General features: G+C 38.0%; 1 protein-coding gene and 1 long non-coding RNA gene across 2 annotated transcripts in view; one reads left to right on the top strand and one right to left on the bottom strand.

The window, feature by feature from the left end:
• Positions 1 to 330: 330 nt before the first annotated feature.
• On the bottom strand, positions 331 to 16,024 carry LOC129397277 (uncharacterized). Its single transcript, XR_008624531.1, has 4 exons — positions 15,336 to 16,024; positions 9,812 to 9,908; positions 8,835 to 9,236; positions 331 to 856 (listed from the first exon to the last, which is right to left on the bottom strand). It is a non-coding gene; the product is annotated as an uncharacterized LOC129397277 (long non-coding RNA).
• Positions 15,763 to 26,207, top strand: part of GALNT3 (polypeptide N-acetylgalactosaminyltransferase 3) — a 46,996-nt gene continuing 36,551 nt past the window's right edge. The window contains exon 1 of the mRNA XM_003824319.6: positions 15,763 to 16,400. The gene's annotated coding sequence lies outside the window, so the exon portion shown is untranslated. The remainder of the gene's footprint in view (positions 16,401 to 26,207) is intronic.

Below are 26,207 nucleotides of genomic sequence, written 5' to 3'. Positions count from 1 at the left end.
TGGCCTTGAGATGTAAGGAGTCGCCACTAGGAGAACTTCCCGGAAAGCTTTTGCTTTTCTGACAAAAGGAGACAGATACAGCCAGCAGCCCCTCCCTCCATCCTGCCCTCGCTTGAGCATTCAAGTATTACTGGGCAATAGCAGCCATTTTGTGACCCTGATATGACACCCACCAGGAAGGAAACCCAACACATAGAAGATAGTGAACAGAAATATAAAAAGACAAGACAGTGATTGATTATAGTGTTGAATAACTGAAAGAAAGGCAGCAACCACCTACTTCTTGACTCGTTACATGAGAAAATAAACCTGACACTATGTTATATATTTCAAATCATAGCCAAATACATTTTTAATAAATACCAGATAAAAGGATAATGTATAGCAGAATTTCTGCTGCTGTGAAATTTCAGGACAAGTAAACAATAGGGTTAAATATCATTTGCATGGAAACAATGAAAAAGGGAAACGTGTTTCTGAGATGCTTTTTCTTTTGTTGTTGTTGTTTGTTTTTGAGATGGAGTCTCACTGTGTCACCCAGTTTGGAGTGCAGTGGTCCCATCTTGGTTCGCTGCAGCCTCTGCCTCCCAAGTTCAAGCAATTTTCCTGCCTCAGCCTTCCAGGTAGCTGGGATTACAGGCATGCACCACCATGCCTGTCTAATTTTTGTATTTTTAGTGGAGACGGGGTTTCACCATGTAGGCCAGGCTGGTCTAGAACTCCTGAACTCAAGTGATCTGCTTGCGTCCGCCTCCCAAAGTGCTGGGATTACAGGAATAAGCCACCGCACCAGCCCTAAGAAGCTTTTTCTATTATAAGGACACAATTTATGTGAGCAAATATAGTCTTCACCCTGCTAAGAAATGATAAGTAGAGAACAGCTGTCAGTGGTATTTTATAAAAAAATTTTTGATTTTCAATATTTAGAATATTCTTAAAGTAGATATATTAGGGAACATAAAACTTTATATTTTAATCCTAAAAGGAGAAGAAAAAATGTAATACATACATTTCAAAACATAAACAGGGAATGCTAGATGGATATGGCTATCTGATGATGAAAGAAAGTTATTTTAGGGACACTTTTTATAGTAAATATTAGTTATGTGATGTTGGCAATTAACATATACAGTTTTTACCAGCTGTCACCACATTTGTCAATATCATATGTTGCAATGCTTAAAGGAAACTAAGCATCAATATATTATATTTAAATTTTTTTTTAATTTGGCTGTAGTCTGATTTCTTATTTCTAACTAGTCATCCCTTTACCCTCATATCAGTTTATGTCCCCCTGCTAATTTGATTGTTTTGGAGTGCTTACCTTACTGCTAATTTCTACTGGGACATTATTTACCTCAGGATTAATTCAGTAATCTTCCATACTTTTTAGTTTCATAAATCTCTGAGTTTTATGTTTCTGTGAAAAACCTTTAATACAAGCAGGTCTTACCTACAATTTTTTTTTTCATGCAAGTGTTTGATTATAGTTGGGCAGTTTGTATACCTTTCTTGTTGACTTCTTTTAAAATTGGCCTTTCTGTATTTGTAATACTTCTTTGGTCATTACAAAGTTTTCCAACTCAACACTTTGTGACTTGCTATGCTCAGAGGGATCAGAGCCAAGTACAGATGTACCAAAGACATTTCTTTAACATGTTTATCTACCTAGTTGCAGTAGCAGTTTAGATTGTGCAACTAACTGATGTTTAAATGTGTTAGTCTTTCTGAAATTTGTCCCACAGAGTTATGACATAGAAGGATATGCATTAAATGATCAAATAGCAACCTTAATAGTAATTGAAATAAATTTTCTAAATTACCTTTAAATGATATTAGACTCTAATAGTAATAGAATCTAAAATTATTCTAAAATAAAATATTTACTTTAAAAAAAGGTAATAGAGGAAATGTAAACCAAACCATCAAAGTCTTTTCTACTCAGAGGCTTTGCTTCTGTTTCATGCAGGGCCATCACATTCTTAGTCATAGTGAAAATTAGCCTCTTTCTCCCCATCAACTTGTAGGATCTATGAGGGCAGGAAATGGACTGGTCTTGTTCACCTCAATATTCCCATCATCTGTCACAGTGCCAGGCACATACTGACACCCCACAAATAGTTTTTGAATGAATGATATCATTCCTTACTTCAAAACTTCAATAGTTTCCCATTGTTTAATAATTTGGTACAAATTCATCAAAGAGTATAAAGAGTGCCCAGTCTCTAGGCAGTTTTTATACATGCCCTGTCCCAGCCCAGCCAGAATAAAACAAGTCATGCCTACAACATACCTTAAGCTTTTTGGCATAAAGCATGCTTTGTGCAAAATCCTGATTTTCCACTTCACTCTTCCCCAAAAGATTCACCTTACCTTCTTTATAAGGACTCTTTTTGTCCCACTTAGCCAACAGGATTTCTTTCTTCCATGCATTGCCAGAATATGTTTCTTATGGCTATTGACATATTTTGCTTGTGATTATACGTATCTTTGTTAATGTCTATCCCCTCGATCTACATTGTAAGCTCCTTGAGGAAAGGGTGAATGAGTCCTTACTTTACTTCCCATGGCATAGTGTATACAGCAGGCATTTCATTCAGGCATGAATGTATGTACCTGGTGCTTATATATGTTTGGACCATCAGAGTTCATACATATGAGAAGAAAGGTACTAATGAAAGACGTATCTTATTAGAGTTGAATAGTATAGTAAGCACATAGCTTCTACATCAGCTGGCATGAACTGAATCCTCACTCTGCTGCTCACTAGCTTTGTTGCCTTGGGTAATTCACACAAATCTTCTAAAACTCAATCTCCTCATCTGCGACATGATAGTAATATTACCTACCTGAAAAGCTTTTGTACAAATTAGAGTATGTAAAATTATTGGTACGTATAATAAGCAATCATTAATATTCCATTGATATTTTTATTATTATTTGAGGTATGATTTTTGATTTTTTTAATGGTGGATGCTTCCTTTGTGATACTGGATTATAGATTAGAAAAGCATCTCTGTGCTGAGTATTTCTCCATCAACAAAGCAATAACAATAGCCAAATAATTTAGGGCCCAATATATTTTGCTTAGAAAACTCAGAAAATTTTTGCAATTCTCTATTTAATTTGTAATATAAACCTATGATATGTTTCTTATCATAGTACTTACTGCCCAATAATTTCTCATTAGGTTAATATCAATGATTGCTCATACATACACTAGGTTACTTATTTAGTATTGATAAAGCATATTAATGAGTGCACTGCACCATTAAAATGAACACGTAATGAAGTACCTAAACCACTTTATCTTAAATGCAAGATAGAGTCTTACAGATTTCCGGTTCTCATGGAAGACCAACAGGGGCCCACACATTAAAAACAGCAGAGTGCAAGAGCTGGGAGGGTACCACTCTAGGAACATTTTAAAATAATATTACCATTTGCTTGGTTCTAATTTAAACAATTTGGAGTTCTTATAACATTGGTAAATTTTGAAAAGTAGGATATTTACACAAAGAGAGTATAAAAGAAATAATTTTTTGGAATTTTGCAATGCATTTCTTTTAAGGGACATCACATTCTTATAGGCCTTCACTGATTAAAGAAACTTTATTAGATAAAAATGAGAAGCATGTGCTTCTGGTAGTATTGTACCTAGAGGATTTTAGTTAAGTCAAGTCTGAACTTTTAGAGCATTTGAAATATACTTAGTTGGATAGTTAACGGATCCTCTTCAACTTAAAGTAGATGCTTGTTATAAGAGAAAAAATGTACAAAAAGAGTTACAGAGTAGACAAAAATATCTTAAATTCTTTTCCAGTGTTCCAACTCTGATGATTTTTAGGAGTTATAGCTGAAGAAGTATCGTTCATCCCTAAAATTGGTTTCTTGCATAACACATTATTTTGAATGTCACCAGTCAGCCCTTGGGCTTCTTTAAAAGACCAAAGACCAAGATTGAAAATAGAGTGAATGCATATTTTAGCCCTATAAATGAAGACATCAGAAGTGTAATAGAAGGCATATGAAAGATAAATACATTTGTTTTTCCATCTGCTAAGATTAAAACTGGCCAGGCGCGGTGGCTCACGCCTGTAATCCCAGCACTTTGGGAGGCCGAGACGGGCGGATCACGAGGTCAGGAGATTGAGACCATCCTGGCTAACACAGTGAAACACCGTCTGTACTAAAAATACAAAAAAATTAGCCGGGCGTGGTGGCGGGCGCCTGTAGTCCCAGCTACTCGGGAGGCTGAGGCAGGAGAATGGCGTGAACCCGGGAGGCGGAGCTTGCAGTGAGCTGATATCACGCCACTGCACTCCAGCCTGGGCTACAGAGCGAGACTCTGTCCCCAAAAAAAAAAAAAAAAAAAAAAAAAAAAAAAAAAAAAAAAAAAAAAAAAAAAAATACAACTAAAACATTCTTCCCATTTTTTCCTTAATATTTTGTTTCCTGGCAACAAATGACAAAAATTCCCAATCAACCACATCTTTCACAATTCTAGGTTTTCTGAAAAAGCCAGCACTAATACTATTATTTAGATTTTTAGTATATAAAATCATTTTCAGAAAAGGAGTAATGTATATTAAAAGGCTATATCTCTATATCGTGTATGTGTGTGTGCCTGTGTGTGTGTGAGAGAGAGATAAATTAGTAAAGAAGCATGCCATTAAAACCATAAGGGTGCGTTATATAAGCACTTCGGAAAATAATTGGCATTATCTGGTAAATTTGCTACTACCCAGCAATTTCACTGTTAGTTATTTTTCCAAGAGAAGATCTTTCGCATGCTCTTTAACCAGAAGGAGAGTATAAAAATGTTCTTAGCAGCACTATTTGTAATCTCTCTCACACATAAACATGCACCTGGAGATTTTTCAAATGTTCATCAAGAGCAGAATGGATTAACATAATACGGTGTGAAAGTTAATTAATTACAGCTACATGCAACAACATGTACGAATCTCATGTACCCAATTTTGGGCAAAAAAATCAAGTAGCAAAATAATATCCATACACTTCATTAATGTACAAAGCTGTAAAAACCATGAAGTTAACCAGTATTTTGTTTAGGCATATGCAGTAAACCTCTAAAGAAAAACAAGGAAATGATTGAACACAAAATTCAAAATTAGGAGGGGACAGGATCTGAGAGGGTTCCATGACAGATACAAAAATATTATTTTTCTTTAAGTAAGTAGTAGGTACATAGTTGTTTATTGTATTATGATTCCTTATGTATTGCATGTATTTAGTAAGTGTTCCTTTGAAACTACTCAATATTTGGTAAAAGTATAAAACAAAGGGTGTTAATATTTATTGCCATTATTCTATCTAAGCAAAATATTTTAAAAGTAATATAATCCTTCAGTGTTTCATAACTCATCCACTTGTGTGTGGTCTGGAACATTATTTAATGATTTCTATGATATTATGGCAGTGTTTAATTGCTGTTTTAAAAAAAAAAGATAAGATGGCAAAACTGGTAAGACCAGTTCATCGTGGTCTGTGAGGCTGCAAAAAGTCAAATTCCATAAAGCAAACTGACAGGCTGTCTCAGGTCTATTGTGTTTCACAAGATGCAGAAAGGAAAAGTTACTGTGAAATTACTTTTATAATCGAGATATTATAAAATATTTTTATTTATGAGGATTCTCTTCTTATTTTGATCTACCTTTTCATGAAATAATTTCATATACTTTTAGAATGACTCTTTAAATGCCTCTGAAATTCCACATATCTAGTGGTTTGTATGTATTTCAATACAATTAAATGATAAAACAGTTCTTGTTTTGATGTTAAATTTATTGTATCTTCTCATTTCACACTTTTGCTTCTGTCAAGAAATTGCTTTAGTTAAGAATCATTGGTCCAAAAGTCTTTCATTCTCAACTAAAGTTTATGGAGAGACTTAAAGGAGAGACCCTTATTTTTACATCAATATATCAATTTGGAAGAATTTTATTTATTTTTTCTAGTTATAATTTAATGGACCAAATTATACTATTAATATTATAAAGAATTACTTAGGATCATTTTAAAAATGATCCAAATCATTTTGGATATGTTTTAAAAATAACACATACGGCTGAGTGTGATAGGCTCATGCATGTAATTCCAGCACTTTTGGAGGCCGAGGCCAGCAGATTGCTTGAGTCCAGGAGTTCGAGACTAGCCTGGGCAACATTTAGTAGAAACACTGTCTGTACTAAAAATACAAAAATTAGCTGGGCGTGGTGGCCACTTGGGAGGCAGGAGAATTGCTTGAACCCAGAAGGCAGAGGTTGCTGTGAGCCAAGATCACATCACTGCACTCCAGCCTGGGCAACAGAGTGAGACTCTGTCTCAAAATAAATAAATAAATAAATAGAAATAAAAATACCACATACCAAGTTATTATACAATTATACCAAAATTGTTACAATTTTTAAAAGAAACCTCATTATACTTAAAGTTATAAAGTACCCAAATGAACAAACAATGTTCCTATTCTTAAATGAAGCATTGTGTCGAGCCGATTTTGTACTCCCTTTTTCCTCTGAGTTATCTAGAGTTTCCTGTGTTCCTCAATGTTTTGATTATAGAAATCAGTGTGTTTGCTTTTTGGTATGACACTGTTTCATAGCATCTTATATTTGAAGGAATCTCTACATGAAGTGAAATTAACAATTTTGGCTTTATTATATTTGAAAATATCGTAAAAATTTATACATGAAAACAAAGCCTTCTATTGCTTAATACTTCCACATGTTACTCCTATATGAATGGAACAAAAACTGGGACAGTAGAAATTGTTTATGAATGCCAAAGGGCAAGCTAACCATGACAAATTATTCACCCTTGGATTCAAGGTAAAATTATTTTACAACTTCTATGATGTAGTTTATAGAGCATGGGTTTTTGAGTCTGGCAGACCTGCTTTTACATTTCAGCTCTTTAGCTATGCATCTTTGAGCTTGTCACTGAGGTCTTCTCACCTGTTACGTAGGGTTTTCCGGAGACTAAATGAGATAATGTAGGAATAATTCCTGGCACAGAGTTAATACTCAGTAAATGTCCTCCCAGCCCCCACATCCCAGCTCAAAGTGGGGAGTAAGATTTTCTCAGTGTAAGAATGTCAGGCCATTGCAAAGGACAACAAGCTACTTCCTTATCATCCAAAGCACTTTCCAGTGTTTTATGTGCAATAAACCACAGACCTCTGGAACCCTGCCCTGTTGTCTCCTCCCACACACTTCATAGATATTTTCCTATGCATCTCTTGTATCCTTGGGGTTTAGGACAAGTGAGAGAAATAGTTGTCTCAGGGAATAGAAAAACTTACAGTGAAGGAAGGAGATGGAAATTAACAAGCGTCATCATCATCATCATCAGAAAAAGATTTTATAAAACATAAGTTGTGAATAACATGCTTCCTACATGAAATGTCAAAATAATAGAAAAATGCTATCATGCAGTTTTCTAAGGTAAAAGACCAAAGGAAAACCTACTGAGGCGGAACATTCAGCAGGTATTTCCTTTGTATCGATTTTGTGCGATAATTATCACTATGGAAGGCTTTATAGTGGGTGCCAGTTTCTGAAGACAGAACCAGGTATATAAGAAACTTAATCTAACATTATTTTCCTATGTCTATACCTGAGGTTATTTTTTCTCTTAAATCCCTGTTACACCATGTGACAATAGCTAAATCTCAGTAAAATCAGGGACTTTTCCTGTTTCACTGGAGATGCAGCTAACTCCATGGATCCTATCTAGCATAAGGTATGGGATGGGAGTGGTAGGATGCATTTGTATGAGAAAATTAGGCCATTGTAGGTATCCAGGCTTTCATGTTCTGACACTACACCCTGGTCCCAATGTCAGCGGCTGAAGACAATGGGCCCTTTGATTATGGTCTACATGGTATATTTTTGTTTTGTATTATTACACAAGGCTTAAGTTTTACCAGTTCTTTGTGTTTCATCTAATATAAGGACTTTTTAAAAATAAAGGACCAGATAGTAAATGTTTTAGGCTTTGTGTACCATATGATCTCTGTCACAACTACCCAACTCTGCTATTGTAGTGTCAAAGCAGCCATAGACAATAGGTAAATGTATGGGTTTGCCTCTCTTCCAATAAAAACTAATTTACAAAAACATGTGGATCTAAACCATTCTCACCTGCACTGAAAAACCGCTTCTGGGCGCTCTGCATCTTTCTGGGGCACATGAGGGCTGTGGGACTGCTTAAGACCTGTCTGCCTCAGGACCCTCTTTAGAAATGTTTTCTGTTCTTACTTAACATTGGGCAAGGAATAACTCTGGGGTCTTACCAATCTCCAAGGTAGGGCCTATGACCCTAGCTTCACTTTTGTTGGTGAGTCCTCTCACCAGTCTGGTTTCAAAGGTCAAGACGCAGTACTAAACATCCTACTCTATGTAAATGGCGGTCCATGTAGTTGTGCAATATGGTATTCCAGCATGGTGAGAGGCTACAGGGCTTTTACTCAGGTACATTGTCAATATCCACCTCCGACCCACGATCTTACCCCTGACTCTCTTCTCCTTTCTCCAGTCTGCACCAATCAAGATTTGAGGTGGAAATAGAAAACTGGCTCAGACTGAGAACATATTCTTCAAAATATATGGTTTTTGGTATGGTTTTGTACAGAGTCCTTCAAGGCTTAGACTTCTAAAATTCCAATACATTTGAGCTTTTGCATCGCAAAAGCTTTCTCGGTATGAACAGGAAGAGTACAAAGGATGTACAAATGCAAAAAAGTGCTTATGTTCATGTTAAGAGACCAAACTTAGGTGAAACAGTTAAAACACTCTTTCAAAACTTACTGGCTTAAGACAACAACAAATTAGTATTTCTCATGATTCTGTGGGTTGACCAGGTGATTCTTCTGCTGGTATTTGCTTGGGTCCATCACCAGGTTGCATTGAGCTGGCAGGTGGCTGGGGGCTGTGCTCAGTGAGATCATCTGGGAAGCTGAGCCTCTCACTCCACATGGCCTTTCGCCCCAGACTTCTTCATGGTGTGGTGATCTCAGGGCAACATTCCAAGAGAGTGAAAGCAGAAAGTGAAAAATCTCTTTAAGACTTAGATCTGGAAGTCACGCAACATCACTTCCACCATATTTGATTGGTCAAAGAAAGTCGCACAGCTACTCTAGGTTAAAAGGTGAAGAAGAGGACTTTACCTTTGATGAGAAGAGCAGCAAGTCACATTCCAAAATGACACGCCTATTGGAGAGGGAGAAATTTGTAGCCGTGTTTTACAATTCAATACCAACTTTCTGTGAATCAAATACACAATGGATCTTCATGAAGGCTATGATTTTTACTAGAAAGTTTAGATAGTTATGCCAAACCTGTACAGAGTTTGCAGTGAGAAGAGAAGGAGAGACAAAGAAATTGGATGTTGCTCCTGGTTTAGCTTCTCTGCTCCCTGTGCATTCTCAGGAGTGAAGCCACTTCTTTAAATCTTGGGGGGAATGTATCCCCAAAGATTCTCCTTGGGCGTTCAGAAGATGTCCCACATGGATGACTTTTTTTTTTGCCTTCTACTCTTCCCCTGTCCACCTTTAAAAAAATCATTTTCTAAGCCCTTTAACCCCTTCCCTACTACAATATCCCCATCCTCACTCCGTTTTTATATGTTGTACACTAACTCTTCCAATAGAAACAAGCTTCCTTCTCTTGCAGTGACTTGACTTTTTGTATGCAACCCCAAATGTCAGCTGCCTGTCAGGGACTCCTGTCCCTGAAGCTTTGCAGAGGGGAGAAAGGGAATGTAATCTTAGGGTCTGTTGACTTACTTGGGAATGGAGAATTGGCATATTCTGATTTTGTGATTGGATGTAGGAAAGGAGTATGGTGATGGGATTCTACCTTGGGCAGCAAATGCCTTTTCTCCTGGTAAATAAAAAGTAAAATATATAAATATACAGAAAAAGTGTAATTTCCTTCAAAATTCCCCTTCTAACATGCATAAAAATTATTTCTCTTTTTACCTTAATAACCAAATGCTATTCCTTTTGGCCTGTTACCTCAAACCTAATATGCTAAAAGAGCATCCTCATCCTCTACGGCTTGAATTCCTTAACAAATTATTATAACTTATCTGGCAACAAATTATATCAAACCCAGGTACCATCTCTCCACAACTCTCCCTTATTGGAGTCAAGAGAGAGGTGAGGGCCAAGGGAGGAAGGAAATTTACTTTATGCCAATGCATTGGAATTAAGAAATATCAAGGTGATTTGAACTGATCCAGGAGGCTTGTATTAGTCTTGTTCTTATGCTGCTAATAAAGACATACCCAAGACTGGGTAACTTATAAAGGAAAAAGGTTTAATTGACTCACAGTTCCACATGGCTGGGGAAGCCTCACAATTATAGCAGAAGGCGAATGAGGAGCAAAGTCACGTCTTACATGGTGGCAGGTAAGAAGAACTTGTGTAGGGGAACTCCAATTTATAAAACCATCAGATCTCATGAGACTTATTCACTACCACAAGAGCAGTATGAGGGAAACCACCACCGTGATTCAATTATCTCCACCTGGTCCAATCCTTGACATGTGGGGATTATTATAATTCAAGGTGAGATTTGGGTGGGGACACAGCCAAACCATATCAAGACTCCATGGGAGACTAGGGTCTTCAGTTGGGCTGGAGGGGATTTGGAGAGGGGGAAGAAAATCATATTAGAAGATACAAAGACTTTCACAGGTGGGAAACTGACTGTGGCATGATCAGAGGAAAATAAGAGATCTGAGTTTTTTTTTAAAATAAGTGGCGTATTCTATTTCCATATTTCTAAAATTATAAGGTGTTCATTGAATAGAACGTTCTTTGTATGAAGGTCTGGTAGCTAGAATTAATATTCTTATTATTTTTCTTACCAATAGAAAATTGTAAATTGTTAATAGGTATTCTACCTCTTGTTTTTGTGATATGATGCCTCTAATGACATTGTCATAGTTTAGGATCTGGATAATTGACACAATGTGGCTTAATAAAAGTCAGGGCTGGGCATGGTGGCTCCTGCCTATAAGCCCAGCACTACGGTAGGCTGAAGAAGGAGGATTGCTTGAGTCTAGGAGTTCGAGAACAGCCTGGGCAACATAGTAAGACCTCATCTCTCCAAAAAATAAAATAAAATAAAATAAAAGCCAGACATAATGAAACATGCCTGTAGTCCCAGATATTCAGGAGGCTGAGGTGGAGGGATCACTTGAGCCTGGGAGGTTGAGGCTGCAGTGAGCCATGATTGCACCACTGTGATCCAGCCTGGGCAACAGAACAAGACCCTGTCTCAAAAGACAAAAATATCCCTGGCCTGGTGGCTCATGCGTGTAATCCCAGCACTTTGGGAGGCCGAGACAGGAGGATTGCTTGAGTTCAGGAGTTCAATTGCAGCCTAGGCAACATAGTGAAACCCCCATCTCTATATAAAACAAAAACAAAATAAAAGTCAATTAGAAGAAAATCGTAATAAATGTTTCAACAGATGAAGAGTATGATCATTATAGCACTGGTTGCAATAGCAAAATTTGGGAGCAATCTTCATTGTCCAACAGTAAGTGACAGATTAAATAAATCCTTACAAAGAGATATCAGGCAGCCATTAAAATAATACTGTAAAATAAATTTATTGACATTTAATTATATGTCAAGTAGAAAACTCTGGCTACAAAACAAGTCCCCAGAATGATCTAGTTTTTATTTTACAAACCTGTCTCTGTATCCCTCTGTGTTCCCCATTCCATGCCGTGCCTCCTGCCAACTTTTTCAATAAAAAAAATCTGCAAAGATGCATGATAGAAAGGGTCTGATAGCACTGATTCATCTTGGTATAAGGAATTCTGAGTATTTCAAAGCTAGTTTCTTTGCAGTTATGTGTATTTTCTGATTTCTCTGTAATGAATATTAATTTCTTTTCAATTTAAAGAAACATGTTACAGAAAAAGAGAAATCAATTTAGGAAAAGAGTGAGTGGGGGATACTCAAGTACATCACTGAGGTCAACATCATGCAAGACTATCACCATAGTTTCCCACAAAATATTCTTTGGTGCCACTGTCAGAATTTAGAGCCAGTTAGATTGAATATTATTCTGACTCAGCATGACATTTCTTTTTGCTCTTATGCTAATGCTTAAAAGCTTGAAACAATGCACTCTATTCAATACATTTCATCAAATATTTATTGAGTGCCTACTATGTGCCAAGTACTAAGAATACAAGATTAGCAAGACATAGTTTTGTTGTAATCTAAGTCAACCCCTCATAGTATGTGAACCACTTTGAAAATCTGAGATGATTGTTCTGAGATTCTACAGGGGGAAGAATCATATAAAACAATGTCCAAAAAAGTTCATACTAAAATAACCTATTTATATTTTCCCTGTTTTAACTTGCAATATTTTAAACACAATGTAGAATTATGTTGAATCATTATTTTAAAAATGCCCACATGTTTGTGGCTCTTCACTGTGATACCACCTCTATTCTCTGCTTGAATCAATATCATTTCAACACTTTTACTGCTTTGAGAAGAAATTATTCCAATCTGTTCAGTCTTTGAGCCAAATCTCTCAGTCTGACTTTGAGATCCTCACTAAAAGCTCTAGTTCCCTCATGAGGCAAAACTGTTTCTAGAGTATGTTTCAAAGCAAAGTTGTGTAACCAACAATTAAACAATTAACAAACTAAAATAGTTTAAAGTTAGGCTTAGTAACTTTACACATTTACTTGTTACATTATATATTACAACTATTTTTTATGAATTAAAATTTTGATCTCAGCTAAATAATTTCAGTTTCTTCATCTTTGCTGTCCCATTATTATTGCTATATCCAGAAGGTTTCATTTGTTTATTTATTTATTTGCCCAATTCTCTTGGCATAGAGTTTATATGAATCAGAATGTAAAGAAGCCTGTAGATCATCTTGTACCACTATTTTGTTTTGTGGAAGAGAATATTTAAGCCAGATGTAAAGTAATTTGTAGGAGTGTAAGTTGTTTTGCATAGTGTCTTTTGAAATGTAGGTATGTGAAAGCTGGTAGCTATTGTTCTTAGAACTTTGCAATTCAGATTACCAGTCTAGTGTTCTTATCTGCCTTGGTTTATTTGTCATTACTGTTGGGTAAAACCATTCTTTAGACCTGTAAATTGCTCAAGACACTAGGCATATTTTTTTATGGTACTTGATGGGTCAATTTATTCATTTAACACATATTTATTAAGTACCTACTAAGTGCCAGGTGCTGGTCTTGGCATTAATTTAAATGTTAACAGAAAGTATTAAGGAGTGAGTATTGTTTCAAATCCATGCAAATGAGCATTTTGTGGCTAGTCGTGTGTGTGTGTGTGTGTGTGTGTGTGTATGGAATAAGTATGTGTGTGTGTGTGTGTGTGAGAGAGAGAGAGAGAATGTTTGTTTCCTTCCTGTGTAAAATCTGCCCAGTTTTCTATCTTAACTGTCATTATATGTCAAACATATACTATTAAAATTAGCTTATTTCTGAAGCATGTCTACACTAAGGTTCCTGGATTTTATTTATGATGAAATGCTAATTTCTCTTTATGAAACAAATTCTTTATTTCATAATTTTGAATAGGATGGTACTTTCAAAAACCTGCATCTGATTAGATTTGGGGCATTAAATATTTCAATATGATAATATTTTTTTCTTGGGCCTGCAGCATTTTAATTTTATTGTCACATAGAAAATTTTTTATTAATATTAAGACTTTGCTTTCAGAATGCTTTGAAATAGTACAAGCAACATTGTGTAAAATAGTACAGGTGGAGCATCCCTAATCCACAGATCCAAAATCTGAAATGTTCCAAAATTCAAAACTTTTTGAGCACCAACATGACACCACAAGTTGAAAATTCCACACATAAGTACTTTACACAAACTTTGTTTCATGCATAAAATTATTTACAATGTTTTATAAAATTACCTTAAGGCTATGTGTATAAGGTGTATATGAAACATAAATGAATTTTGTGTTTAGACAGGTCTCATCCCCAAGATATCTCTCTCTCTCTCTCACTCTCTCACTCTCTCTCTTTCTCTCTCTCTATATATATGACACTCAACGTGCACAAGTAATGCCACACTCAGAAAAACTGCTTCCTTCTTTAAATTGTCTGTCTCCATTGTAAAACTGACAGTCAAATTTTAGTAACTCCTGATCTTTTTTGTTTCTTCTGTTCTTTTTAGACTCCTCATCCAGCATTTTGGTCCTGTTTGCTGGCTCTCTCTTTTAATAGGTCTACCCTAGCTTCTCTTTTCAGTTGTTATTTGACGTTACTAGTCTTGCTGTCAATGCATCTCAGTCCTTGGATTCCAGATTGTTATTCTATATCCATCTGCTCTGTCCTGATTGTCAGTGAAAAGTGTTGCTCTTCGCCTGGTGGGACATCAAAACTCTGACAATCTTTGGCTCTTCATTCAGAGATGGGTGGTGCGTGAAAAAGGGTACAGGTTTCTTGGTCATACATTTAGGATACCTTACAAATTTTCCAAAGACTAACATTAACCTCTGGTTAGGGGTAAACGACAAAGTGGCACAACGAAGAAGAAGGAGAAGGAGAAGAGAATTTGAGTAGTTAGTATTTTCAGTTCTGGACCTGGACCTAAGGAAAAACACTGCCAAGTTAGTATATCAATACACACAAGTATCTCCTGAACTATTTTTTTGTTTGTTTGTTTTTGGAGGGAAAGGGAGCTTGGCAATTGCTTGTAGGTACTGATATTAAAATGTTGCAAATACTTGAAGGTTCCTTGGTGCTCGCAAAATAACCATGACATGTAAAACAAGCAAAGAACTACCTAGTTTACTAAAGTCTTAAACCCTAACTCATAGATGTCCTAGTATAAAATAGTACTATGGATGCTAAAACCAATGTCTTAGAGTAGTCGAATACTAAAGATACACTTGTTGATACTATACTAACCTGTATTTTAAACCTTACTTTTAGGTCACGAATAGCACTAATAAAACAGTGAATAAGCACCATAAGAGCATGTCAAAATGTAGGAGGAAGGCCACAACTAAACTTCATAGTAAAACCTACCACCATGTGATTAAACACGACACCAAAAAGTTTTTAGCTAGTTTTCTATTTATATCCCTAGATATCTTTGGGATAGGGCCAAAGAAATGAGTTCATAGAAAGGTATAAAGGCCATTTTAAGTCCTGGTTTTGGGTGTGTCAATGTTTGTTGCAGCAGCAGAAGGAAGGCTGAAACAGAAAGTTGTGTCATAAATGGAACAAATACTGTTTAACAATTTTTTTTGTCTTAAAAACAGCAAAACCCACCATCTTCCTGGAGTCTGCGTTGTTCTCTTCCAGAATAGATGTTGAGCTTTTAAACAAACCTACAGTAGAAGCAAGCCCTCTCCAGGAAATCCCAATCTCTTTCCAAACAGGGACAGCAAAGGTTCTCTCTGTTGTGGCTGTTTTTCCCTCTCTTCTGGGAATTGGTTTGCCTTCTGAGAGCATCCCAGGAAGGGGAGGTGCGCCCCAAATTGGCGAGGCTCTGCCAAATACCAAAGGCTCTTCTTTGGAAGAAGACTCCTCCTTTGGACGTGAGGCGCCCCTACCAGAGCGCCCGCGTACAGAAACGGAAACCACTAGCTGCGCTGAAGTGAGTCAAGTGATGAAATCAAGACTACACGGGAAGGAAGCTCACGAAACCTAACTGGTGACAGAAGCTGCTGAACCCTGCCCGAGGAAACCACATGAGCCAGCAGTTGCTGCCCTCCCGAAGTGGTCCTCGGAGGCAGCGCACCCCTTCATTTTGGCGAACCGAGGAGGAAGGGAGGAACCGCGTGGGGGAAATCTAGAACTTCTGGTTCCCCAAGGACCCAGCAGACTGTGTTCTGGCTACAAGGTGATCACTGCCACCAGGTCAGTGCAGGATTCCTCCAATGTAGATGGGCCGGGAGCCACAACTTGCGCGGAGCAGCAGCCTCGCCGACCGCTCAGAGAGAAGCCGCGCGACAGCCAGGCTTGGCCCGGACGGCGCCCCCACCCTGCGCGCGCGATCCAAGGTTCTCACCTGGAGCGCTCAGGTAGGGCTGGGGCGGGGCGGGAGGCTGGCGCGCAGGCGCGGAAGCGGGGCCTCGCCCCTGCCGACGTCGCAGGCTGGAGCTCACCTGGGAGACTCCAAGTGGAAGCCGAGCCTCGGTTCTGCCTCTCCAGGCAACGCGGGAGGCCCAGCGGGAAGGCAGGAGGCGGCGGAGGAGGAGGAGCTCTACTGAGCCGCAACTGTGGCGACAGCAAACGGAGTCGCAGCCGCCGCCACCTGCACCTGGCGCCTAGCCCACGTCCAGCGCCTGCCCGGCCGCCGCTTCCCGCCACCCTGCCCTGCCCACCCGCCTGGTAAGCCGGCGGCAGGCGGAGGGAGACGCGGTACCCCTGGGCTGCGTTAGAGCAGGCGGGAGGACGGCCGCAGGGGTTCACGTGTTGGGGACAGGGCTACGGTCCAGGTGGCCGGTTGGAGACGGTCTCGAGAGCAGTGTGTCGGTTGCCCCTGGAGAGATCCCGAAAGGGGCGCCCTGGGCCAAGGGGCAGGTGGCTCCCCGGGGGGGAGCCCGGTCACACCCTCTCGCCCACGGTGCCCCCGCCAGTCCCAATGGGGCGGCCCCTGAGGAGCTGGACGGAGACCAAAGACCTGGTGGCCCCGGACTTGCCCTTGGGAGGGTCGCAGGGTGGGGACCCTGAGAGGGAGGGCCCGGCGGGAGGCGGGCGCGCTTCCACTCCGGCTAGCAGGTTGCCTGTCTCCTCCAGCCTCTCTGCCCGAGAGGACATCCTGCGACAGCGAAAGACATGACTTTGCCAGGCAACTTTCCTAGCCGGGGACCCCAAACAGTTCTAGGCTGCAAACCGCGGCCGCCGAGCCATTTAAATGGTTTCCGAGTGGTTTGGAAAGGGCTCTCTGGCCGGGACGCAGACACCCCTCTCTCTCTGTTTCGACTCTGCACTTTTCCGGGTGCGCTCTCCAAGCCAGAGTTGGGCCCACTTTCCTGATCAATGGAGAAGAGTTCTTTTCTTCCGTGGCGGGAAGAAATCCAACTGCCACGCACCAACCACTCACCATCTCGTTAGAGGACCTGTTGACTTAAGGACCTGCATATCGCGGCTATGGTTTGCCTGTGGCATATGACTCAAAGGTTCAAAAAAACATTGTTTCAGGATCCTGCCACGTCTAAGCTTGGGTGTGCCAGGCCCAAATTCCTTTCCCTGCCTAATTAGGCTTTTCTGAAGCCTAAGAATTGAGGGTGAAACTGGCGCTTACCTTAGACTTTTATTTCCTTCTCTTTCCAACTCATCAAAGAAACTATTTCTGTTTTAAGAACCCCATCGAGTTACCAATATTTCCGATTCTTGAAAACGTTAACATAACTTGCTATAGAAGTTACACTACATAATGAAGACATTTACAGTCAAATTCTATAGCTAAAAAATATTAAAGTGACAGCATTTTAATTAGAAAATCTCTGCTTGTGGGAAAATCTGTTGCTTCTTTTATTGTATATATTTTTCTTTGCGTTTGTGGCTAAAATCCATGAGGTTAAAGTCACACGCTGCCATTAGATTCTTTTTTTTAATTTAACTTTTAATATCTGAAATCTAGCGCACATGTTAAACTTTCCAAGCAATTTGTACCGAGAATCAATCTTTATATATTGCTTTAACCAACATTTTTACGTGGAAGTTTCTGATAGTAATAACAATTCCACTAGATTTGTTTTGTTCTATCTCCACACATTTTAAAAATATATTTTAAATTGCACGTTTTACTTAAAATGCCTGATGCAACATGTAGTGGGGTTATTTTTCTTCTTCTTTTTAAGATTAGATGGAAATCTAAAAGCCAGCCACAGCATAACATGATGTAATTATTAATTCAATCACCACTTTTCTACATTTCTTAAAAGGATCTCACCTGACCTCTTAATCTTGTCTCCATACAGAGAAACAAATGTGCTAAATACTGTTTAAATATGAGATATAGGAGTTGTTCCCTGAATTTTGAATATTAGTCTTCATTACTTACTAGGCAGATGTTACCAGACTGTCTTTCCTCTTAACCTCTAGTGAGAAATGTAACATGTTTTCATTAGCTAGAGTAACAGTGTAACTTAATCTATCTGTTAAATAGGAAAAATAATACTTTCCTAGATTAAGATAACAAAACCTTAAAAACAATCAGGAGTATCTTCCAGCCCTAGCATTCTCGGGATCCCTTTCTCACTTTGGAGATTCAATAGTCAAACCATCCATTTATGAAAAATTGAAGCCAAGAGAGGTATTCTAACTTCATTTCACTCAGAGATGGCATGATCATTCCAGTGGCTTGACTCATGACTCCTGTATCTTACTTTTCACCACCCACATCCTCACTTACCATAAGATGTTTATCTTTTTTCTTTCATATAATTTGTAAGGCCTTTGTAATTACAGAATTGTCTATTGCTCTTTCTTCACTCTGATTTACCCTCATTTCTACTTGTCCAAATATTGCCTGACTTCGTGGAAACTACCCAGTGAAGGCATCATGCTCCTCTCATTGTGGAATAGCATGCATATTGATGATGCCATGTCAGTTGAGATTTTTAGTTCCTTCTTGGTATTTCCAAGCCACAGTTAATTTTTTAAGTCAATGTGGATAACATTATTTAGTCTTCTGATCTTTTTATTATATTGGCTTAAAATATATTTTATGAGGCAGCTACCCAGTGCCTTTCATCCATTTGCAACACTCCAGATTTTTGATTTCAAGCACACTTCCTTAACACTAAGTTTCTTTAAACTTTTTTTTCCTTTTACTGCAATCCTCAATAACTAATTTATTCTCTGCCTCAACTCTGTAAACTCCAATGTGAGTGTATATAAATGAAACAAGTTTTATTAATATAAAACAGTGCTTAACCTTACAACATGTATGTTCTTTATTATTTTATTTTTAAAAATGTTGGTCTAAACAATTAGACTGCTTTATGACCACGAAAGTGCTGGAGCCCTCAATGTGAAAATAGCACTATTCTGTTGAATTTTTGTTCTTTTAAAGGCTGATTTTTCTACCAGCTTTCTTTTTCTCTGTCTCATACATGCGTATACACACACACACACACACACACACACACACACACACACAGGCACACACCCACTCACATGAAAGAAAATAAATTATTTCTTAAAAACTTTACTGTAATCCTAATTAAACATGTATTGTAGGGCTTGAGGCTCCAGGACCTTGGTGCTAGATTAAATCTTTCAAATATTAAGAACTACATGAAACCTTGTTCATTATACATATTTTGTGTTAAATGGGTTCTCATCATGCTGTAGTGTATTTGGGAACAGGAAAAACTAGAAATATTTTTTTCTGAGGGGATTTTGATGATAAGAATTCAGTGAAATTTTGAGGGAGAAACCTTCTGTCCAGCTCTATTCTGAACTCTTAAAGTTTTATGACTGAGTTAGAGTTCTGGGTGGAGTCTGAAAATTTATTAGAGAAAACATAGCCAGTTTATTATTTGGTTTATATTCTGTTAATATTTAATGCTTTTCTTTTTTACTATGAAACAAGTATGAGACAAATTGTAGGAATTACACTCCCCCTCTCCACAAAAAGACTACATTGAGAGATTAAAATAGATCCCTCAATGATTTGTAGGAATATAGTCTTGGAAGCTCTGATTGGATAATTAAGCCTTCCGTAGACACTTTCAATTTTAACCTGCCTTTACATTCTTGGTGGGTGAAATATTTCTCCTAAGGAAAATATTATCATATTTAGGATTTTAGAAATGATCAGTGCCTGAATCATCTTCACATGTATTCAGTTCTTTAGTCCATCAAGTGCAAAAATACATTTGGAATGATAGATACTTTATAGATATAAAATCCTATTGAAAAGGAAGGTATTTTCAGTTAGCTGCTCAATTATGCATTTAGTTAGTATCAAAATAATTCATACTATTTAATTTGGCTGAAATTTAACACAACTCATGTACACTCAGGGGGAAAACTAAATTCAAATCAATTCCAGCAGTGGCAAGAGACAAAAGTACATTCACTCATTGCAAAGCAAAGACAAGTAGGACTCTGAATTCTAGGTCATTAGAGACTACTGACAATTATATGACACTTCCTTGGGTCATTCTCAGAGTTGGGCTCTTATTTTTGGCACTAAAGAGAGAATATTCCCCCAAGTACACCTTTTCCCTATAATTGTTTCAGTTTCAAACTGTCCAAACTAATTTTCTTTTCTATATGATTGCCTGTTGGACATCTTTAACATTTCTTCATCACTGGAGATTATATATGTTCAAACCAGAACCTTCATCTCATCAAAAAACGAACAAACAACCTGCTCACTCTCTGTATTCTATTTATAGATAGTAGTACATTGTACCATTTCTTATCTATAATTCAAAAATCAGCCTCTGAAAACAAAGCAAAACAAAATTTAACTCATTTGTTAGCAAAACTTGAACTCAGTTGGAGCAAAGCCTGAGTGAACTGTCAGGAGGCTATTGTGATTGTGTATTCAACTTAGTGGATTTTGTCCAGCTGCAGAAATAGTGCTGTTTGATTACATAATACTGCCCAGGCCCTGCTGGGGTACACTTTTACATTGATTATGTAAACCATATCACATTTCTAACATCCAAAAAAATCTGATTTTTTTTTTTTTTTTAATGAGACAAGGTCTCACTATGTTGCCCAGGCTGATCTTGAACTCCTGGACTCAAGTGATCCTTCCATGTCAGCCTTCCAAGTAGCTGAGACTACAGGCTGTCAAATCCTGAATTTTGAAATATATTTTGCTGCAGAGATTTGGGAGAGTGAATCATAGATGTGTACTACCATCCAGGTGCCATACCAGAAATCCAGAGGTAATTTTAAACTCTTTTTCTTAGCCTCTACAACTGCTATGGTCTGAATGTTTGTGTTTTTCCAAAATTCATATGTTGAAATCAAATCCAATGTATTGGTATTAGGAGTAGGGTCTTTGGGAGGTCATCAGGTCACGAGGGCCTTGGCCTCGTGTGTTTTTGTAAAAGATAATGTCCTTATAAAAGAGGACTGAGAAAGCTTGTTAGCCTTTTGCCCTTCCTCCATGTAAGGATACCTAGGAGGCCATCTATGAGGGATGTGCCCTCGCCAGACATTGAATCTGCCAGCAGCTTGATCTTGGACTTCCCAGCTTTCTGGCTGTGAGTGGTATATTTGTGTTGTTTAAATTACCCAGTCTAAGGTATTTTGTTATAGCGTGAACTAAGACAACAACCATTAGAACACTGAATCCACTTAACATTTTATACCTTTCTCCCAGCCATAAATTCTTTCACTTCTACTGATCTAGTTTAAGGTCTTAACATCTCTCAACTAAGGTATCATAGCTGCCTCCTACCTGGTATCTCAGCAGATAGTGTTGTCAACCTCAAGTCCATCATCTGGAGGATGAGGATGATCTTTTTAGAAATGCAAATTCTCTCTCTCACTTAAAATCCTTCAACAATTTTCTGTTGCTTACCGGATAGAACCCACAGCCCTTAAAATGGTCCCATGGGATCTGAGACTTGCTTAACTCTGGAGTGATACTCCATAAGCCGAAATTTTATTTCCCAGCAATAGACTTCTTATTGTTTTTTTTTTCTTGTGTGCTTTTCTTTTGCACTTCCCACTGCAGAGAGTGCCTTTCCTTCTATCTTTACATCTATCTATAGCTCTTAATGGCTCTTAAAACTCAAAGAAGGTCTTGCTTCATTTGGGAAACTGTGTCCCCTCACCCACACCTCCACATATACCTGAGCAGGGTGAGGTGTCCTGTGTATACTTCTATTATTTGCTTGATACGATATAAATATAGTCTGCTTTTGCTCTTGTCTGTATACACACACACACACACACACACACACACACACACACACACACACCCTTTTGGATTATTTGCAAAACATGCAAAATTTCTCTTTCCATTAAGCCTTTTGTGGAATAAAAATTTTGGGGTAGAAGTGTCACAGAAAGGGGAGAGGCATCGGCAGGCAATATAAGTCAATCTGCCTTTTTTTTTTTTTTTTTTTTGAGGTGGTGTCTTGCTCTATCGCCCAGGCTGGAGTGCAGTGGCGCGATCTTGGTTCACTGCAAGCTCTGCCTCCTAGGTTCATGCCATTCTCCTGCCTCAGCCTCCCAAGTAGCCGGGACTACAGGTGCCTGGCTAATTTTTTTGTATTTTTAATAGAGACGGGGTTTCACCGTGTTAGCCAGGTTGGTCTTGATCTCCTGACCTTGTGAATCTCCCGCCTCGGCCTCCCAAAGTGCTGGGATTATAGGTGTGAGCCACCGCGCCTGGCCCAATCTGCCTTTTTAATGGGAAGTAACCAAAGAAACTGGGGAGTAGCGAACTTGTTTCACTGGCTTAATTAGTCTATTTAATTTGGATTGCTGTTACTTCTATCTTTTTACTTTGAATTCTATTTTATTTTGGGGCCTTTTGGTTCTGTTCCAAGATCTTGGGGTTTTATCATTTAAAAGTGAAAAGTTAACTTTGTAATTGAAATGTCTTGCAGCTTTTGCTTATACATATTCCACAATTGAGTATATTATTATTGTTGAGGAGCTTAAAGGGGGCAGCCTTTACTTAAAAAATATAATTGAGTTAGACTAGACCAAACAAAGAAAAACAAAAATAAAATGAGGCAAAAGATTTCTTGGAATTAGCAGTCCTTTCATCTCTTTTTGGCTAGTCCTATGCCAAGTTCTGTAAGTTTTACCTTCTAAATATTCCTCAAATCCATCTACTTTTATTCATTCCTATCTCTATCATCATCTCTTGCCGGACTTTTGCCATGGCCTCGCTGTTTGTCTATCTGAGCTCATTCTGGCTTCTTGCTTGTTAGTTCCTCACCCTGCACCCAGAGTGATCTTTTCAAAATATGTGGTTATGTTATACCCTGCATAAAGCCCTTCATGGCCCTTAAGATAAGGCAAACTCCTTAACATGCCCAAAGGCCTGGCATGATTTGGCTCCCATCAAACATATAGCACACTCATCATTGCTCCAGCTCCACCAATCTTTTTATATTGCTCTGTTCCTTCTGCCTCTAGGTCTTTGCAAGTGGGCTTCCTGGCCTGGAAGGCTCTTCCCTCCCATTTTGGCATAACTACTTAACATGCAGTCTTCAAATTCCAGTTTGAGCTCCCACTTTTTCATCACTAACTGTAACTTGGAATTTTTCAACAGTCTCACCACATCCTTCCCCCTAACTGTGGGTTAGAGTGAAGACTGTAGGCTAAAGAAATAAAGTCCTATTTAGTACCTGGGAGCATTAACTTATAAAACAAAAGTTTCCCCACGAAGGAGGCAGACATTAATATATGGCCCATATTTTTAAAAATAGATTTTAGTTATTAGTGCCTTTATATTTTTATCAAGTAATAATAGTTTATATTTATTCTCATAATAAGTACTGGTCCTTATTTACTATTGAACACTTACATGGCAGGCATATTTTAAGCAATTTACATGAGTTTACTTATTTAGTCTTCAAAGCAACCCTATGAGGTGCATGCTATTTTCCTCCCTATTTTAAAGATAGGAAAATTGAGAGATTAAGTATTTTGCCTCTATTTACAAGGTTAGTGAAAGATTAGAGCCAAGACTCAAGTCGAAGTAGTACAATTCCAAATCCTGCACAGTTCGCCTTCTGTTTCCATGAGTTCTGTGTCCATAGATTCAAACAACCTTAGATTGAAAATATTCAGGAAAAAAGTAACACAACAATAAAAAATAATATAAAAAAGCACAGTATAACAACTATTTACACAATATTTACATTGAATTAGGCATTAAAAGTAATCTAGAGATGATTTAAAGTAATTGGGATGATGTGCATAGGTTAAATCCAAGTACTGCATCATTTTATAAAAGCGACATGAACATCTGCAGATGCTGGTGTCCACAGGGGTTGTGGAACCAATCTCCTGCAGATACCAGGACATGACTGTACATTTATCCTACTTACATGTAAATAAAGTAAAATAGGGTTATTAAAAGACTTCCAACAACAATAAAAATCCAGTCAACTCTGCCCCTCTTTTCTCGTCTCCCCAGTCCTGTTGCCTAAAAGCAACTACTTTCATTTATTTAAATGTTTCTTCTAGCCCTTACCTTTTCAAATAATATGCTTATACTGCTGTTTCTTAATGTATCAATATTTGGCAATATCTACTGACTTCCTATTATGGTAGATAAATATTTAGCTCTTTCATACACAGCCACCTCTACTCTCCCTCCTTGACCTCCCAACATAATTCTCACATTGTTTGTTTGCATTTTAGTATTTATTTACTGTGATTACATAGATATTGTTTACTACTGAGTCAAGCAAGCATATTACGAGTAGGATTCCTTACTTGTAGAATTTTTTTTTAATCCTAGAAGTAATAATGAACTCATTTAAGAAAACACTTGGCTTAGTGTTTCCATATATCTATTGAAGTACAATTTCTATGTACTCTAACATCTTTTCAGCTTGATTTTCCACGTAGTCTAACATAACAGATTTATTTGTCCCTTACTGGAGCAATCTGTCCTCTTGCCCCTGTTTGGACTGTTGCTCTCTAGGCCTGTTCCATGGTGGTTGTTCGGAATTTCTTTTTGCTGACATCTCTGATAGAGCCTCTGTTCCTTAGATACTATGACTTTTGTTTTTTATTCACACCCTCATTTGGATGAAACACATATCCACCACTAGCTTGCTGGAAAATGGTGCATGGAATTAAGAAATGTGAGATATTGAATGTCTAAAACTCTTTATTCTACCTTCATACATTTTCCTTTCTGTTTTATTTAATTCTTAAAAATGTGTTAGTAGTTGCAGTTGTTTGTGAACTCCAGTTGTTTGAAGTTCACAATTTTCAAAAGTTAGGAAAGGTATATGATAAATCTTCCTTTCACTGTTGCCCTCTGACACCAGTTTTCTTCCCCAGAGGTAACCGATGCTATTTTTTAAAAATATAAAAACAATATGTATGTTTTTTCCCTCTTTTTAAAATACAAATAATTCTTGCTTTTTTTGTTCCCATTTAACTATATTGGGATCATTTCATATCAGCATATAAATTGGCCTTGTTTTTTACTTTGCATAGTATTTAATCATATTACTCCATCATAATTTATCTCTTTCCCTATTGGTAGAGTTCTCGGTTGTTTCAACCCTTTGATATTAGAACAATGCTTTAATGTGCAAGTTACAGGTGTGCCATTTCACTAGTGCATTGACGTATCTATGGGATTTCTAGAGGTCATCCCCACATCTGATTGATGCTTTGTTAGAGACTACAGTAGTAAGCAGCCCTGCAAGTTTGATAATTCTAAGTCAAATGAGATAAGGAGAAAGGGGGAAAAACACCGGATAGTAAATACTTAATGGCAGAGTGGGCTCATTTCTAGAGGACAATTAATAAAGCAGACAGGGTTTCTAATAGAAATTATTGTTTTCTTTGAGCTTTTTGAACATGACCTTTGTTTTTTCAGATGTGACCCAACGTTTTGAACTGGATAAAACTTGTTTCTGTTCTGACCTCAGTCTCCTTCTTGTACTCTACCCTCTATCATTGCCTCTGTTAGTTTCACTGGCCTCTTGTCTCATATTTTTGAGTTCTAGGTCTACCACTGAAGATAATGCAGAAGAGAGAGCATTCCATTTGCTAGCACCTTTCTTTTTCAGGATGGGGTCTTGATGTGTTTCCTAGGCTGGTCTTGAACTCCTGGGCTCAAGCAATCCTCTTGCCTCAGCCTCCCGAGTAGCTGGGATTACAAGCACCTAGCTAGCTAGCACCTTTCAACAAGTCCAGAACACATCCTTAACACCCGTCACAACTTAACAACCTCTGTAGCCTCCACATTGACTCATTTGCTGAGTTCAGCTAACTCTACTTCCAAAATCTGTTTCTAAGCTTCCATGCCCCTTATATTTATCTCTTGCCTGGACTACTTTTAAGGGTATCCTAATTGCCTTCAGCCTCCTATCAGGTTTTTCTACCTCCCCAAAAATTCCATATTCAGCACAACTTCAACGACAATCATTCTAAACTTCCGTTCTCATTAGGTCATCACCTTGCTTAAAACTCATCAGGGCCTCTCCCTTTGCCTAAAGAATTAAGTATAAA

Source organism: Pan paniscus, chromosome 13, assembly GCF_029289425.2.
Source record: "Pan paniscus chromosome 13, NHGRI_mPanPan1-v2.0_pri, whole genome shotgun sequence".
In the NCBI taxonomy this organism is placed as follows: domain Eukaryota; kingdom Metazoa; phylum Chordata; class Mammalia; order Primates; family Hominidae; genus Pan; species Pan paniscus.
This window is presented reverse-complemented; position numbering and strand designations above follow the sequence as displayed.